This window comes from Phyllostomus hastatus, unplaced genomic scaffold (assembly GCF_019186645.2).
Source record: "Phyllostomus hastatus isolate PE091 unplaced genomic scaffold, TTU_PhHast_1.1 phas_contig_210, whole genome shotgun sequence".
Taxonomy (NCBI): domain Eukaryota; kingdom Metazoa; phylum Chordata; class Mammalia; order Chiroptera; family Phyllostomidae; genus Phyllostomus; species Phyllostomus hastatus.
In genome coordinates, this window is record NW_025333737.1 from 31,396,905 (window position 1) to 31,411,456 (window position 14,552).

Sequence of the window (14,552 nt, forward strand, 5' to 3'; positions counted from 1 at the left end):
ACTTGCATTTTAAAAGCAAGCTTGTTATTATTCAAGACCGAGAGAATGGCTCATGGTGGAAGGAACACAGTATAGTTGGAAGCAACGGGCCAGGTAAGTCCTGTGAAGTACCAGCTGCGCTATTTACCAGCTGTGCCAATGGGGTCTGGTTCTTCTCTCTCTCCGATTGGTTTCCTCACCTGCAAAGTGAGGGCGATAATATCTCCATCTTGGAGGTATGGTGATGATTAACGGAAATAGTCCATGTCACGCACAGCGTTCAATAAACCAAGGCTTTTATTATGACAGTATTCCTCAGACTGAAGATGTTATTGATTGTGAGAGACACCAATAGTGTGTGTGTCCCCTGAGCCAGAAAGGAAAACAGAAAGAACAGAAACCAGACTCACTGCCACCTAAACAACCGGCAGTGTTTTCTCTGGACATCGAATGTAAAATGCATCCTGGTTTCTCTTCTTTTTTTAGAAAATTTATTTCCTTTTATATCTAGAGAGAGGGGAAAGGAGGGAGAGAAACATGGATCAGTTGCCTCTTGCACGCGCCCCAACCAGGGACAGAACCCACAACCCAAGCATGTGCTCTGATGGGGACCTGGCAACTTTCCGGTTGTCAGGACTACGCCCAATCAACCGGCGCCCAGCCCAGAGCTGCGCCGGCCAGGGCCATGCTGGTTTCTGAGATACAAAGATGTAAAAAAGATGTGCAACTTGGCGTAGATGAAATCGGGCACCATCATGGAGTATGACCACCTCAGGGGCTCTCCCCAGGATGCCTGGGCTCTAAACCCCTGTCTGTCCAGTGTCTGGATGACCTTGAACTTTCCACCTCAGAAGCTGGGTTTCCTTGTAGGTCAAGTAAGCACAGGACGGATGACTTCAGGCTGCTGGGAGGCACAGACACTCTGAGGGGCGGTGGCTGCCTTTGCTGCTCTCTGCTGCCCCCTGCTGGCCCTGCTGCTGTGAAGAGGGAATTGGTCCCAGCTGAGAGGATGACACAGCGCCCCTAGCGGTGGTGAAGTGCAAGCAAAGGAGCCGAGTGGCCCCCAAACCGGTTGGCATCTTAAACACGGGTCCAGGCTTCCTCACTGTTGCCTTGGCACCAAGGCCTCCAGCCTCTCGACATCAGCCACTGCATAGACGAATCTACCTCCAGAATGTTTGATTAACGCGAATCTCTTTTCTGAAACTCCGTTCTCTCACCTGTTACATGGGAATCATAAAGCCTGACCCACTTTCCTCACAAAATGGATGGGAATAAGGATCCACCCTTAATACAGATGTAAGAGGGCTGTCTAGGAGAAGGGGCCCCTCAGTGCTGTGGGAGGAAGAAGAGAAAGAAGGCTGGGGACTTGGGGATGTCAGCCTCAGCAGCAGTGCCAGCTTCTTCAGAGGTCAAATCAAGCAAATAACACTTTTGGTTTGGGATGTTGAAAGACAATGGGGCGATGTGCCCTGGCCTGGTGGTTCAGTGGGTTGGAGCATTGTCCCCGATGTGCCAGGGTCGTGGGGTCAATCCCTGGTGAGGGCATGTAAGAGTCAGCTGGTGGGAGGGAAGGCAGAGCAATGGGCTGCTGTTTCTCTCTCTCCCGTCTTTGGTCTTTCTGGAGCCAATACATGTTTCTATAGTAAGAAAGAAAGAGCCCTGGCTGGTGTGGCTCAGGGGATTGCGTTATGGCCTGCGAACCAAAAGGTCGCTGGTTTGATTCCCAGTCGGGGTACATGTCTCGACATGCCTGGGTTTCCGGCCAGGTCCCCAGTGGGGGGCACACAAGAGACAACTACTCTTCTCTCCCTCTCTTTCTCCTTCCCTTCCCATCTCTCCCCAAAATAAAATCTTTTTAAATATTTTATTTACTTTTAGAGGGGGAGGGAGGGAGAAAGAGAGAGGGAAACCTCTATGTGTGGTTGCCTCTCATATGCCCCCCACTGGGGACCTGGCTGGAAACCCAGGCATGTGCCCCAACTGGGAATTGAACCGACAGCCTTTTGGTTTGCAGGCCAGTGCTCAATCTACTGAGCCACACCAGCCTGGGCAATGAATAAAATCTTAAAAAAAAAAATCCATTCTTTGTTCCTGTCTGAAGAAATGTTAAGGGAAGCCAATCAATAGCCCTTGGCAACCTAGTTTTTTCTCTGCTTTATTATCCCGTCCACAGCTCTCCTCCCATCCCATAGTTTTGGGAGCCTCCTAGTCACAACTCAAAAAGAAAGAACAACAATTAAGCTCACATGTAATGGGCCCCTTCCTCTTCTCTGTCTGTCACCACCAGAAGATTCCAGAAACTGCTCTGCAGACTGCACAGAGACTTAGAAGATAAGGGTGAGAAAAGAGTGGTGAGAAATTGGGTTCCAGGTACTGATGCGATGTAGTGGGAGTTGAGATCCTGAGAAATGTATTTGCTGCTGCTCCTTCAGACTCCCCTCTTCAGCCATCAGACCCGGTAGCAGAACGCTTCCCAGGTTTGAGTGTATGTGCACCCGCGTTCTCGGAGAGATTGTTGAAAATCAGATTCTGACTCAGTGGGTCTGAGGGCCATGGTTTTGTCGGAGTGTTTTTTTAATTGATTTGAAAGAGAGAGAGAGACATCAATTATTCGTTTCACTCATTTGTGCATTCACTGGTTGCTTCCTGTATGTATGCTTGCTTACTGGCAATCCACCCACAACCTCGGTGTATCAGGGTGACGCTCTAACCAGCGGAGCTAACTGGCCAGGCCAGCTCTGCATTTTTGACCTGCTCCCAGGTGACACCAGTGCTGCCGGTCAATACCATGTTTTGAGCAGCAAGGCTGTAGCAAAATGTCCCACTTTGAAGTCGTTTTAAGGTAAAACAGGCCATATGCCCTGACTGGTACGGTTCAGTGGGTTGGGTGTCCTCCTGCAAACCCGAAGGTCACTGGTTCAATTCCTGGTCAGGACATGTGCCTGGATTGTGGGCCAGGTCCCCAGTTGGAGGTGTGGGAAAGGCAACGAATCAGAGTTTCTCTCCCTCTCTTTCTCCCTCCCTTCCTTTCTCTGCAAAAATAAAATCTTAAAAATGCAGAGCATATGTACCCCTAACTTTGCTGGCTGTTGTTCCCCACTGCGAAGTCAGACAGACTGACCTAGTTCTGTTGCTAGTCATACAAGTGTACATACAAGTGTTTTATTTTTTTAATTTATTTTTAGGGTGGGGGGAGGGATGTTCCCTGACCAGGAATCGAACCGGCGACCCTCTGATTCACAGCCTGAGCTCAACCCACTGAGCTATACCAGCCAGGGGGGAAAGTGTACACTTGGAAAGTGAATACTTTTGTAACTGGGGCAGAGGAGAGAGTGAGCATCTAGGAGAGGGAATTATCACAGAGAAGGAAGAGAAGGTTGGGGGGAAAAAGGCTCTCTCTCTGCAACAAGGTATCCTCAACTAGTTGTGAAAGCGGATGTGATGACAAGAACGTGATGAAGCTGTCCCGGAGGTCAGGATAAAAGTGTGGGGCAGGGCAGCTGCGGGTGAAGAAACACCGGTACAGTGGGATCTAGACCTGAAAGGCTGTCCTCCTCTGCTGGCACGTCGGCCAGCAGCCCTCTGACGCCCCAGACAGAACACGCAGGAGCACCTGGAGCTGTGCGAGGACATCCTTGCCCCCGCAGCACAGAATCCAAAGCAAGCGCTTGTCTGAGCGCACAAACGGAAGGACAGAGGTGGGCTGGGGGAGCCGATTCCAAGCAGCAGCTGTCAGCTTGGGGACCACAAAGACCCATTTTTTTTCAAACCCCAGCTTAGTTTCCCCCAGAGTAACATGGAGAAAACATAATCTACCTCTTAGAATGAGTGTGTGTGTGGTGGTGGGGGGGGTGTAAAAGGGGCCCCTAGGTCCCCTGCTTCTCCCCTACCAGGGGTCCTTTCAGAGGCAGCCCTTCCAAAATCAAGTCCCAGCACCCAGCCAAGGGCTGGGAAGCAGCAGGCGCTGCCCCCTGGTGGACGTGCTTGTCACTGCCCTATTCCCGAAGAAAAGTGGAGGAGCCGGAGGTTAGGCTGGAGAGGTTCCTTTGCCTCCTTCTGGAGTCGTCCTGTCAGACAGAGCCGTTCATGCACGTGGGGGTTGGGGATGGCAACTCCACTCTTTTCAAGTTTTTTTGTGGAGGCGAAATCACATTTGAGTGAACGCTATCTGAGCAGCAAGTCTAATTTCAATGACATTCCCCATACTTTTACCGAGGGCCTCATACCAGGCACAGGCAAGGCCAAGGCAGGAGGAGGCTGCGAGGCGGGGAGGTCACGCAGAGAGAGCTCAGCGGCAGCCATGTCGCAGTCTCCGTGTGGAGGGACCCACGCGGGGACGGATGTCCCGAGTCCATCTGCAGGGGAGCCCGGCCCTCAAGGGCGGCCTTGGCTGGAGGAGGGGACTTGGGCGCTCAGCAAGAAACGGCAGCAAGGAGCCCCGAGAGGGGGAAAATGCCTGGGGAGCCACGGCGAGGGGCGGGGAACAGCCGAGTCAGAGAGAGCAGACACGAGAGGCAGGGGCGACCCCAGCCGGTGACCCCAGCCACGGGCTGCTCCGGGCACTCAGGGCAGGGGCCGGTCCCCAGCGACCTTCGCAGCTTCGCTCAGTCTTTACTCTCTGAGATTTCTCTGCGAAGTCACCGGTGTCGTCCTGCCCACAGTGAGAGCGGGCAGAGCTTCAGGCAGCGGTCCCCAGATGTGCGAGTCCATCAGGATCACCTGGAGGACTTCGCCAAACTCACTCAGGTCGCTGGGCTCCGCTCCCGGAACGTCCTCGTCGCAGGTGGGAACGGCGCGTTTCTAACAAGTTCCCAGGTGATACCGATGCTGCCGGCCCCGGGGCCGCACTCGGACCACCGTCCACGGGGAAGCTGCGTCCCACCCCGGACTTCAGCCTTTCCCGGCGAGCACTTGGGCAAATGACTGTCATGTGTCCCAGCCTCCATCTTTTCCTCTGTAAAGTCTGACGATAATGCCTACCTCACAGGGCCTATTGGGAGAGTAAAATAAGGTAAAATAAGTGAAATACTCAGCAAAGGGCTTGGCATATATAAGCCTTCTATACTCAGTGGCTATTAGGATCATAGTAAATGAGCCACTTGTGGGGTATCTGCCTCGGATCACACACAGAGGGACAGGTAACGGCTGACCACCCGCCGCCACTGCTTTTCCAGCGTCCGTGGGGTGGGGCACCGCTCCTCAACCTTTACTACCTACCCACCCCCTGTGGACCTTGTGAAGTGCAGATCCTGGCTCGGCAGGGGTCAGGGACTGAGCTGTGTCCCGCTGGAGTTCTGCAGCGCGCCCAGCTGGGGGATACGAATTGGGGAGGGGGCGTGGGGGGCAGGGAGAAAAGATAGGAAAAATTATATCTCAGTGCAGTTATTACTTAACATTATATGATAGCTTAGGTGGATTTGGGCTCCATGAGGCCTCCCACCTTCTCAGTCGGAGGCTTCCGGATCAGTAGACTTTTCCTTACCCCAACCCTCTGACGTTCTGAGTTCCGGCCTTTGGAGGTATCGGACCTCGGCTGAGTGACCACCTCTCCTCTCCGCTGTTCTGCCAAGCTGGCCAGACCTGGCCCCTCCCCGTCATCCTGCCTGGTTCCGCCCAGGAGCCTCCTAATAGCTGCTTCTCTGAAGCGGTCTGACCTGGCATCATCGAGTCACTCCAGCGTTTACTGAGCACGTACTACACGCCAGACACTGGGCTGGTATCGATGAGGTCACTGCGCCGAATGACCTCTGATTTCAGCGGGGGAGATCAAGGATCGCCCCCCTAACTCAGAACACGCCCCTCACCGAACGGACACGAAGCTCCTCTCCGGCGGAGGGCCAAGGCGCACACTGGACAGCCCGGGCATTTCTAGCCCCGGCCCTGCGAGTCGCCTAGCAACTTGCCTTTCTTCCGGGCAACTCTCCGCCAAGGGCTCCTTTCCGCAGGCCTGCCTGGCCGCCCAGCCCCGACGCCCTCCCACCTCAGGTCCAACCGGTGCCTACAGAGGTGCCCTTCGGGGATGGTGCGCCCCTACCCCCACCCCTCCTGGGGCAGGAAAGGGCAGGCGTGGGCAGACAGAGGTGGTCCCGCAGGCCAGAGGCTTCCCCAGCAGCCCTGTGAGCCGGGGGATGCGGTTGCGCGGCAGCCCGCAGAGGAATGGAGGTGCAGGGCGAGGTCCCTCCCGGACCGGAGACACCAGGTCACGCTCCCCTGTGCGATCCCGGGACGCACGCAGTGGCAGCCACAGAGCAGGTGCAAACTGAAGCCTCAGTGGAAAGCAAAACGTTTTTTCGAAGCCGGGATATCGGGAGATTTTTTTTTTTTTTTTAAGAAAAGCCCAGAAATCGGCCTAAAGATATACCTATCCGCACATGCACATTGAGGTATGGCGTCTTTGTATGACAGAGGTGGCATCTGAAACGGGGGAGGAGACCGGCCATCCCCTACAGACGCTGGGACAGCTGGGTAGCCGCCCAGAAAAAAAATGGAAGTCAGACCTGCGCCGGAACTCACGTGCCAGGACCCGCACCCGTGCGCGCCCCATCACTGCGTATTCATCCATCCGGTCCTTCAACCAAAAAGGTCCCAAATATCGCGCATATGCCAGGCACCGTTCTCAGCACCGGGGATACACACGTGCACAGACCAGGGTCCCCGCTCGGGAGCCCGCACGCTATTAGGCTAAAAGGCGACGAAGGAATAAACCTATAAAAACGTCAGGTGCCCCGTGCCCTGGAGCAAAACACGCCACGTGGCGGGAAGAGGGGCCCTGCGGGGGGGTGGGGGGCGCTGAGGGAAGACTGAGCGCGGGACCGTAGGCCGGCGGCCCACATCCTCCTTTTCTAGGTGCCGAGGCTGAGCTCCGGAGAGGCGGCCGGCCCGCGGGATCTCCCTCCGTGTTCGGTTCTCACGGGTGGGTGTGTGCTGCGTGCGGGTCAGGTCTCGCTTTTCCTAGTAATGACGCCTACTAATTACTTTCTCCGCTCGTCCTCTCCAGTTTACAGACGACCTACGGGAGGCCGAGGCAAGTAGTGGGTCGCGGGGCTCTGGAGGTTCACAGGGGTGAGGGCCCAGGTCCTGCAAGGCTACGCTCCTAGCCTTAGCCGCCCCACCCGACGGGGCGCCGTTCCCACAGCGGCTGAGCCGAGCCCGAGCCCGAGCCCGGCGCGGCAGGCTCAGCGACACTCGTCTCTCCTGGGGAGCAGGACACACGGTCTCACTCGTCCTCCCTCTCCCTCCCTCCCTTTCTCTCTCTCTGTCGCGGTGCCTTTCTCTAGGCCCCACGCCGTGGGCTTCACGGGCGGATTCCGCCGGTCCCACTAAGCAGCCGTGTGGTTTGGGGCAAGTCGCTTGCCCACTGGGTCTCCACGACTCCCTCTGTAGGTCCGCTTTGCGAGTCTGACACACGCGGGAAGCACTCGGCACAGAGCCTGGCCCAAAGGACAAGTGTTTCCTATCGTATCGCCTACGGGCGACGCGACGCAACACAGGCTCAGCTGTTTCAGTGTCACAGCCCTGACCCTGACACTTCCCTGGAACCTCGTCGGCCACGAGGACCCACATTCCAGACGACTCAACCCAGGCGGCCTCGTGAACTCCATTTACGTTCTCTCCCACAAGGTAGGCATTAAGGTTCCCACCTCTCAGCTGGGGACGCCAAGGCGTCGGGGGGCGGGGGGGGCGAAGGAGTTTTGCCCAAGTGGCCAGCCGACAGAGCAGGGCGTCCTGACGAGCAGGGAGGGAGTCAGCCCTCGCAGGGCCGGATCTCCGGCAATAACTTTTCTCTCTGCAGCCCCTGGCGGGCGAAGCCGGACAGGCGAGTCCTGGGGCTGGCTCGCTCCAGGCCCAGGGAGCCCTCTGGCCTTCACAGCGATGGCCTGCCGGCTTCCTTCGGAGCTAGGACCTCTCTGCTCCGACTCCAGTCCACCGACCGCTGGGATCGCAGGCGCGGCAACCGCCTCGGTCCACCAGTCATTTCGCGTGAGCTGCTGCCAAGCAAGAGCTCGGGCGCAGCCCAGTTTCCGCTCACGTGCACAGTGGTCGTCCGGAGGCGGGGGGAGCGGAGGAGAGCGGAGGAGAGCGACCCGCACGGAAAAGGCGGGGCATGCAAATGAGCACGCGCCGGCAGTTTAGCCAGCGTGCCAAGCGGTTGTAAGAATTCACTCAAAAACGTAGAGAATTGAAAAAAGTCCCCCAGGAGCTAATGTATTCTATGTGCATGTCAAGATACTAGGGAGATGCGACTTCGCTTGAGGGTGACGTGGCTCACCGTGAGTTTAATAGGGGTGGGTGGAGGAGGGTGCTGGCGGGGTAGCGGTGTCCTGCATCGCTTCTCGGCCTTTTGGCTAAGATCAAGTGTAGTATCTGTTCTTATCAGTTTAATATCTGATACGTCCTCTATCCGAGGACATTATATTAAATGGATTTTTGGAGCTGGGAGATGGAATAGGAGCTTGCTCCGTCCACTCCGCGCATCGACCCGGTATTGCAGTACTTCCGGGAACGGTGCACCCCCTCGGGGGACAAAACTTACGGTACCAATAGCAGACCTGCAGGATTCTCACTTTTCCAAGGACTCTCGTTTTTCGGCGTCCGCATGTGCTGTTGTTGCACTTCTTTTCCGGCGTGGGGCGCTCCCCGTTTGCAGAAGTAACTTGTTTCTTGCTTTTGCTGAAGGCCGGTTTGGGCTGCAAGGAACACGTTCGGGCAGGTGTTGGGAGGAGACATGGGTCTAAACGTTGCTCACTCTATCTCTGCGAGGGTGCTTTCACTTTTTAGATAGAGAAGGACTCCTGCCCGCACCCCCGAGCAGAGAAAGGAACAGGTGAGCAGAGCGGCGGGGACGAGCGAGCTAAGTGAGCCGATATCGTTTGACTTGTGACACACAGAGCTGGGCAGAGACCGTGAGAGGGGGGATCCTGAAGCGTGGCGCGACCGTCAAGTGCAGCTTTAAGCCCATTTGTCTGTGCTGTCTCTCATGCGTTCGTGCAAGGAGTATCTATCAAGTGCCACGTAGGTGCGGAGCACCGTCCTAGGTGCTGCGGGACAGAGCAGCGAAATGCCTACCATCAGTGTGAGGAACAAACATTTGCGAACATGCCTCCCTATCTCGGTGTCCATGTCTGTGTCTAGACCTGTGTATCTGTCTATGCCGTGTGGTGATTATGGGTGTCTGCGATTCCTTGGCAGCTGGGAGGAAAAGCCAGGTAAAGTGGGATGTGAGGCAGGAGTGCCCGGGAAGGGGAGGGGAAGAAGAGGAGGAAGACCGTTCACCTCATAGGCCAGGCCACGGAAATTGAGAGAAGACTCGTTCCAGCGCTCGGCCCGGGGGGTGCTGGCACTGGGAAGGGCTCGGGCAACACCTGCGATCGGGCTTTCTGTGCTGCGGGGTGAAATGACCGATTGGGTTTCAGTCTTACGTCCTCGATACCTTCTAGTTTTTCTGAGGTCAAATGTAGATGACACGACGCCCCCCCCCCAACTAAACTGAAGTCCTGTTAGGAAGGAGAACGGGAAAGGTAAGTGCTGACTGGGTAGCCGGCAGTCTTTGCCACAGAGGGGCACGCCCGGAGCACCCCCAGCAGTCCCCTCACTCCTCCCTGGTGTCCTGCCACCCCTGGCCGGATTCCCCCACCTCCCCCCCCCCGGTTCCGGCCAGCAGCCTCCTAACTGGCCATCGTTTATTCACTCAAACGTTGACCGAGCAGCTAGTATATACGCCCGGCACTGGGCTAGTGCTGGGATCTAGAGATAAGTGCTGATGAAGCCCCCGCCCTCCGTGACCTCCGATTTCCGCGAGGGAGATAAAGGATTGCCCCCAAGGGGTGGTGAGTGGTGTGCTTGTACTTGAATTACGCGCGGCCTGGGATGAAATACACGGGTGAGGAAGAGGGGGAGGGAAACGATGTGCGGAGCCCGGGACATGGTTCGCTCACAGAGGCACCGACAGACGACGGTGCTGGAGTTGGAGAGAACCCCTGCAACTGCCCTGCCGGGGTCTTCCCACAGGGCACGCCCCCCTCCCAGACCTTTCGCTCCCCTGACTCACAAGGAGCCTCTCATCCGACAGCGGACCAAATTGCACACGGTACAGTCTGGGCGTTGCTGGCGACTGTCTTGAGACTTGCCTACCGGCTTTTTTTCCTTCGGGAGAACTGTCTGCGCACAGCCCCTTTCTACAGGCCTCTCTTGCCGCGCAGCCCTAATCCCCTTAGGTTCTGTCCTTTCCGTTGGTACCAAAGAGGAGCCCGACCTCCCAGCTGAGGTTCAGAGGCGCGGCAGCCACCGGGTGGAAGAGTCAGCCCGCCGTAGCCACGCCTCCCGGTGGGCGGGCATGCAAATTAAATGGCGGCTCGCCGGAGAAGGACGGTGCCGCAACAGATACAAAATTTCTCTTTAAGTGAGAGAGAATTTAAAAATCGGCACAGAGTTTACTATCTGGTGATGCTACTATGGTGCTGCCAAAGAAGCAAAGGAAGTGAGACCTAGAGTGCCGGTGACCGAGCTCACCACGACTTAAGTAGGGGTGGCAGGACGAGGGTGCCGGCGGGTGCAGAGTAGCCGGCATCGCTTCTCGGCCTTTTGGCTAAGATCAAGTGTAGTATCTGTTCTTATCAGTTTAATATCTGATACGTCCTCTATCCGAGGACAATATATTAAATGGATTTTTGGAGCTGGGAGGTGGAATAGGGGCTTGCTCCGTCCACTCCGCGCATCGACCCGGTATTGCAGTACTTCCGGGAACGGTGCACCCCCTCGGGGGACAAAACCGACTGTGCTAAAAAGTAGAAGTTGCTAGTGTCTCCTGAGAGTTTTGTGGACTGCGTTTTGGGGGTGGTTTTTCGGGAAGAGTTACGTGGTCGCTGCTGTGTTCCCACCTGTGCGTGCATGTGGTCTTTTGCAGTCATTTGCTTAAGTGCTCGTTAGAGAGTGCCTGGGAAGTCAGTCTTGTCACTTCCTTTAGAGAGGACCACAGTGCCCCCTGGCCCCCAGTAGTGTGCTTGGTTTGGGGAGGCCTGGCTCCTGTAGCTGCGTGGTTGGAAGCCACGGAGCCGCATGGGGGAGAGTAGAGGAGGCATTCAATTCGGTTGGGTCGGGTTGGGTCGGGTTGGGTTGAATTGAGGGGGGTGGGGGGAGGTGTGGGAGTTATGTATGTATCCCTCTGTCCCGCGCCTCCACCCCTAACTTTCCCTGCTCCCCTGCCCCCGGCCTTCCGCCCTCTGGGTCTCCTTCTGCCCTTTACTGCGGGCTCTTGGTGAGCACTGAAACAACCCTGCTTGGGGCCCCCGCCAGCGTAAGGCTGCGGGAGAAGTGCCCCCGGAACTGGGGCTCTTGGCCTGGGTTGTGGTGTGGTGTCAGCTGCGGTCCCGTCCAGCGATCTGCCACATGCGGAGGGCATCGGCGGGGTACGGCCTGGGTCTTGTCTCGGGCCATCAAGCAGATGCGGTCGGCCATCTTGGTGGCATACCTCCCACCCGCGACTGTCTGCGCCCGCCGCCATGAGCCTGCTCACATGTCTCATCCCCCCCCCCGTGTCTCAGCCACCAGGACCAATCTCATCACACCCCATCCCAGGTAAAAGCAGGTAACTCGGCTGCTCTTGTCAATGAGTGCTCACTGCCTGACCTTGGGCCTCGATTGATTGATTGATTCATTGATTCATTGATTCATTCACTCATTTTTACATATTTTTTACTTTTAGAGGGAGGGGAGGGAAGGGAGGGAGAAAGAGAGGGAGGGAAACAGCCATGCATGTTGCCGCACACACACCCCTCACTGGGGATCCGGCATGCAACCCAGGCACGTGCCCTGACTGGGAATCGAACCGGTGACCCTTTGGTTCCCAGGCCAGCACTCAATCCACTGAGCCATACCGGCCAGGGCGGGCCTCCGATTTAGATGACGTCCATCCGGTCCCTCGGGGTAGCCCTGACCTCGCTGTGCCCCACCCCTACAGTCCAGGACAATGAGGTCCCACCGATGGATAGGGAAGGGGAAGCCATTACTGCAGATCGACGGCAGCGTTGAGCCACCTTGGCTGCATGCGTCGGCATCTCTTGGCGGCCCACTGAGATCGTGGTGGTGTCCCAGCACCACCACACAGCACCGGAACTCCAGTCGCCGGGCCCGGGCCCAAGCGGGCGCACCTCAGAGCTCTCCAGGGGCCTTGGGGGCTCTCCAGGGTGTCCAGTGAAGCTGCCGCCGCCTCCTCGGGGCTGCTTACTCTGGGCCCACGCCAGTCTTCAACCCGCTCCCGCAAATCCACGCGTGAGTCGGCTCACGGTCACACCACACTGGCTTCGTGTTAACACACCGTGGGCACTCAGTCCCGAGGGGAGGCCTTTGGGCCCGTGTGGACCTACGTTGAGGGCAAGTCCCCCTACCTTCCTGCTTGTGTTGCCCCTCTGCAGTACCACGTACACCCCCTGCCCACCAAATTTGTTGGGGATGTCGAGACTGATGACTGCACACGCACGAAGAGGGTTTGAAAGGTGTGTGACCCAGCACGGGGCTTTCCGGGGGCAGGGGCAGATTTCACAGTGGCCTGGGAGCCAGGAGCAGAGCCCACGCTGGTGTCTTCGGGGAGGTGAGCGGAGGTCCTGGAGCAAGGCGCTCTCAGCAGCTTGCCCAGCTGTAGGGCGGGAGGGGAAGAGGAAGAGGGGAGGCTGCAAAGCTGTCAGCATTCGGCTGTCAAACGTCCCCGCGGAGTCAGACTCTTACCACACCTGCGAGCTGCTTTCTCCTCTGTGAAACAGGGAAATGGGAAGGCACTTTCCTCGGCCACGGTACCTCTCTGTGACCCTGCCTTCCACGATGGACAGTCAACCAACTCCACTGGATCAGAGTCTGATGGCCGACCCACCCCGTCTTGGAACCACAGGCGGTGGGGAGGGTGGAGCCTGTCGAGTAGGCCACGCCTCCTGGGGGCAAAAGGCGGGGCATGCAGATCAGGAATGGCTGTTCTGCGCTGGAATGAGGGACCTGCCAGGGATGTAGGATTTCTGGTTAAAAACGTAGAGTGCAAGAAAGTCTGCACGAGAGTCTGGTGACATCCACAGTCCTGTGGGCGACGCGAAGAAATCAGACACGGAGTGAGGGTTAGGGTTCTCACCGTGAGTTGAATATGCGGGACGCTAGGAGGGTGCCCGCGGAGGCAGAGGAGCCAGCATCGCTTCTCGGCCTTTTGGCTAAGATCAAGTGTAGTATCTGTTCTTATCAGTTTAATATCTGATACGTCCTCTATCCGAGGACATTATATTAAATGGATTTTTGGAGCTGGGAGATGGAATAGGGGCTTGCTCCGTCCACTCCGCGCATCGACCCGGTATTGCAGTACTTCCGGGAACGGTGCACCCCCTCGGGGGAATAAGTTGTTGTCAAATGTCAGCTTTCTGTGGGATTAAGCAGTGACTCCTTCGCTTGCTGTGGCAGGGGGAACTGGTGAGACGGGGAGGGGAGCCTTAGCCCTGCCCAGCATGCCCTCCTAAGCTGTGCAGTGTGTCTGAGTCCTCTCCAGCGTCAGCAGGGGCAGGGAGAGGAGGTGAGCTGTAGTCACATCTGTTTCAGCAGATACTTCTTCCAGAGCCGTTAGTTAACACAAGCATACGGACTATAGGCTCTTGCCCTAACGTGAGGTTTTGAAAGTCCAAGAAGTCATTACTTAGTGCTGTTTTACAACAGCCAAGATATTCTGGCAGTGTGCACGGTGAACCCCTCACCTTCAAGGTCTAGGAGCCTTGGAAGCCTCACTGGAAATTCCTTCTGGGACCTGGCTGGGTAGCTCTGTTGTTACAGCATGGTCCTCAGGCTGATGGGTGGTCCTGGTCAGGCACATACAAGAAGCAATCAATCAATCATTGTATAGATAAGTGCAACAGGACAATTTTTACCCACTGTTAATGTGCAGCTCAAGGGAAGCTGGAAAGTGAGTCTTTATTCCTGGAGGAACATGCAAAATGAACACCAGGTTGTGTTACTGAGATAAGAACTGGCATTCACTGAAAAACATCATTCACACATACAAAGACCTCTATCTGTGTTGGCCTGCCTTGTTATAATATCACCACCTCCTTTTCTTTTTTCTTTAAATATATTTTATTGATTATGCTATTACAATTGTCCTATTACCCCCTTCATTCCCTTCCACCCTCTACACCCACATTCCCCCCCTTTAGTTCATGTCCATGTGTCATAAGTTCTTTAGCTTCTACATTTCCCATACTATTCTTGCCCTCCCCCCATCTATTTTCCACCTACCATCTATGCTACTTATTCTCCATACCTTTCCCCCCTCTCTCCTCCTCCCACTCCCCTGTTGCTAACCCTCCATGTGATCTCCATTTCTGTCACCACCTCCATTTCTTAGTGGTTTAACTGTAGTTCTCAGTTGAGCACACCTCAGAAGTTCTATCAACTGCTCCTATTATATGCAAAAACAGAATAATGGGAACTTCTTACCTGGCTTCATAGCAGTGTGGTGGGTCTCCCCTGTGTCACTGCAGATGAGAATAAAAATGCCCAACTTGTGATCTGCTTGGGGAGGAAAGGTGACCAGTCCCTCAAAGGAGAAA

General features: G+C 56.0%; 3 non-coding genes across 3 annotated transcripts; all 3 read left to right on the top strand.

The window, feature by feature from the left end:
• Positions 1 to 8,307: 8,307 nt before the first annotated feature.
• LOC123817814 lies at positions 8,308 to 8,498 on the top strand. The gene has a single exon (XR_006785525.1). It is a non-coding gene; the product is annotated as a U2 spliceosomal RNA (small nuclear RNA).
• Positions 8,499 to 10,547: 2,049 nt separating this feature from the next.
• Positions 10,548 to 10,738, top strand: LOC123817817. The gene has a single exon (XR_006785528.1). It is a non-coding gene; the product is annotated as a U2 spliceosomal RNA (small nuclear RNA).
• A 2,411-nt stretch (positions 10,739 to 13,149) lies between these two features.
• Positions 13,150 to 13,340, top strand: LOC123817816. The gene has a single exon (XR_006785527.1). It is a non-coding gene; the product is annotated as a U2 spliceosomal RNA (small nuclear RNA).
• The last annotated feature ends 1,212 nt before the right edge of the window (positions 13,341 to 14,552 follow it).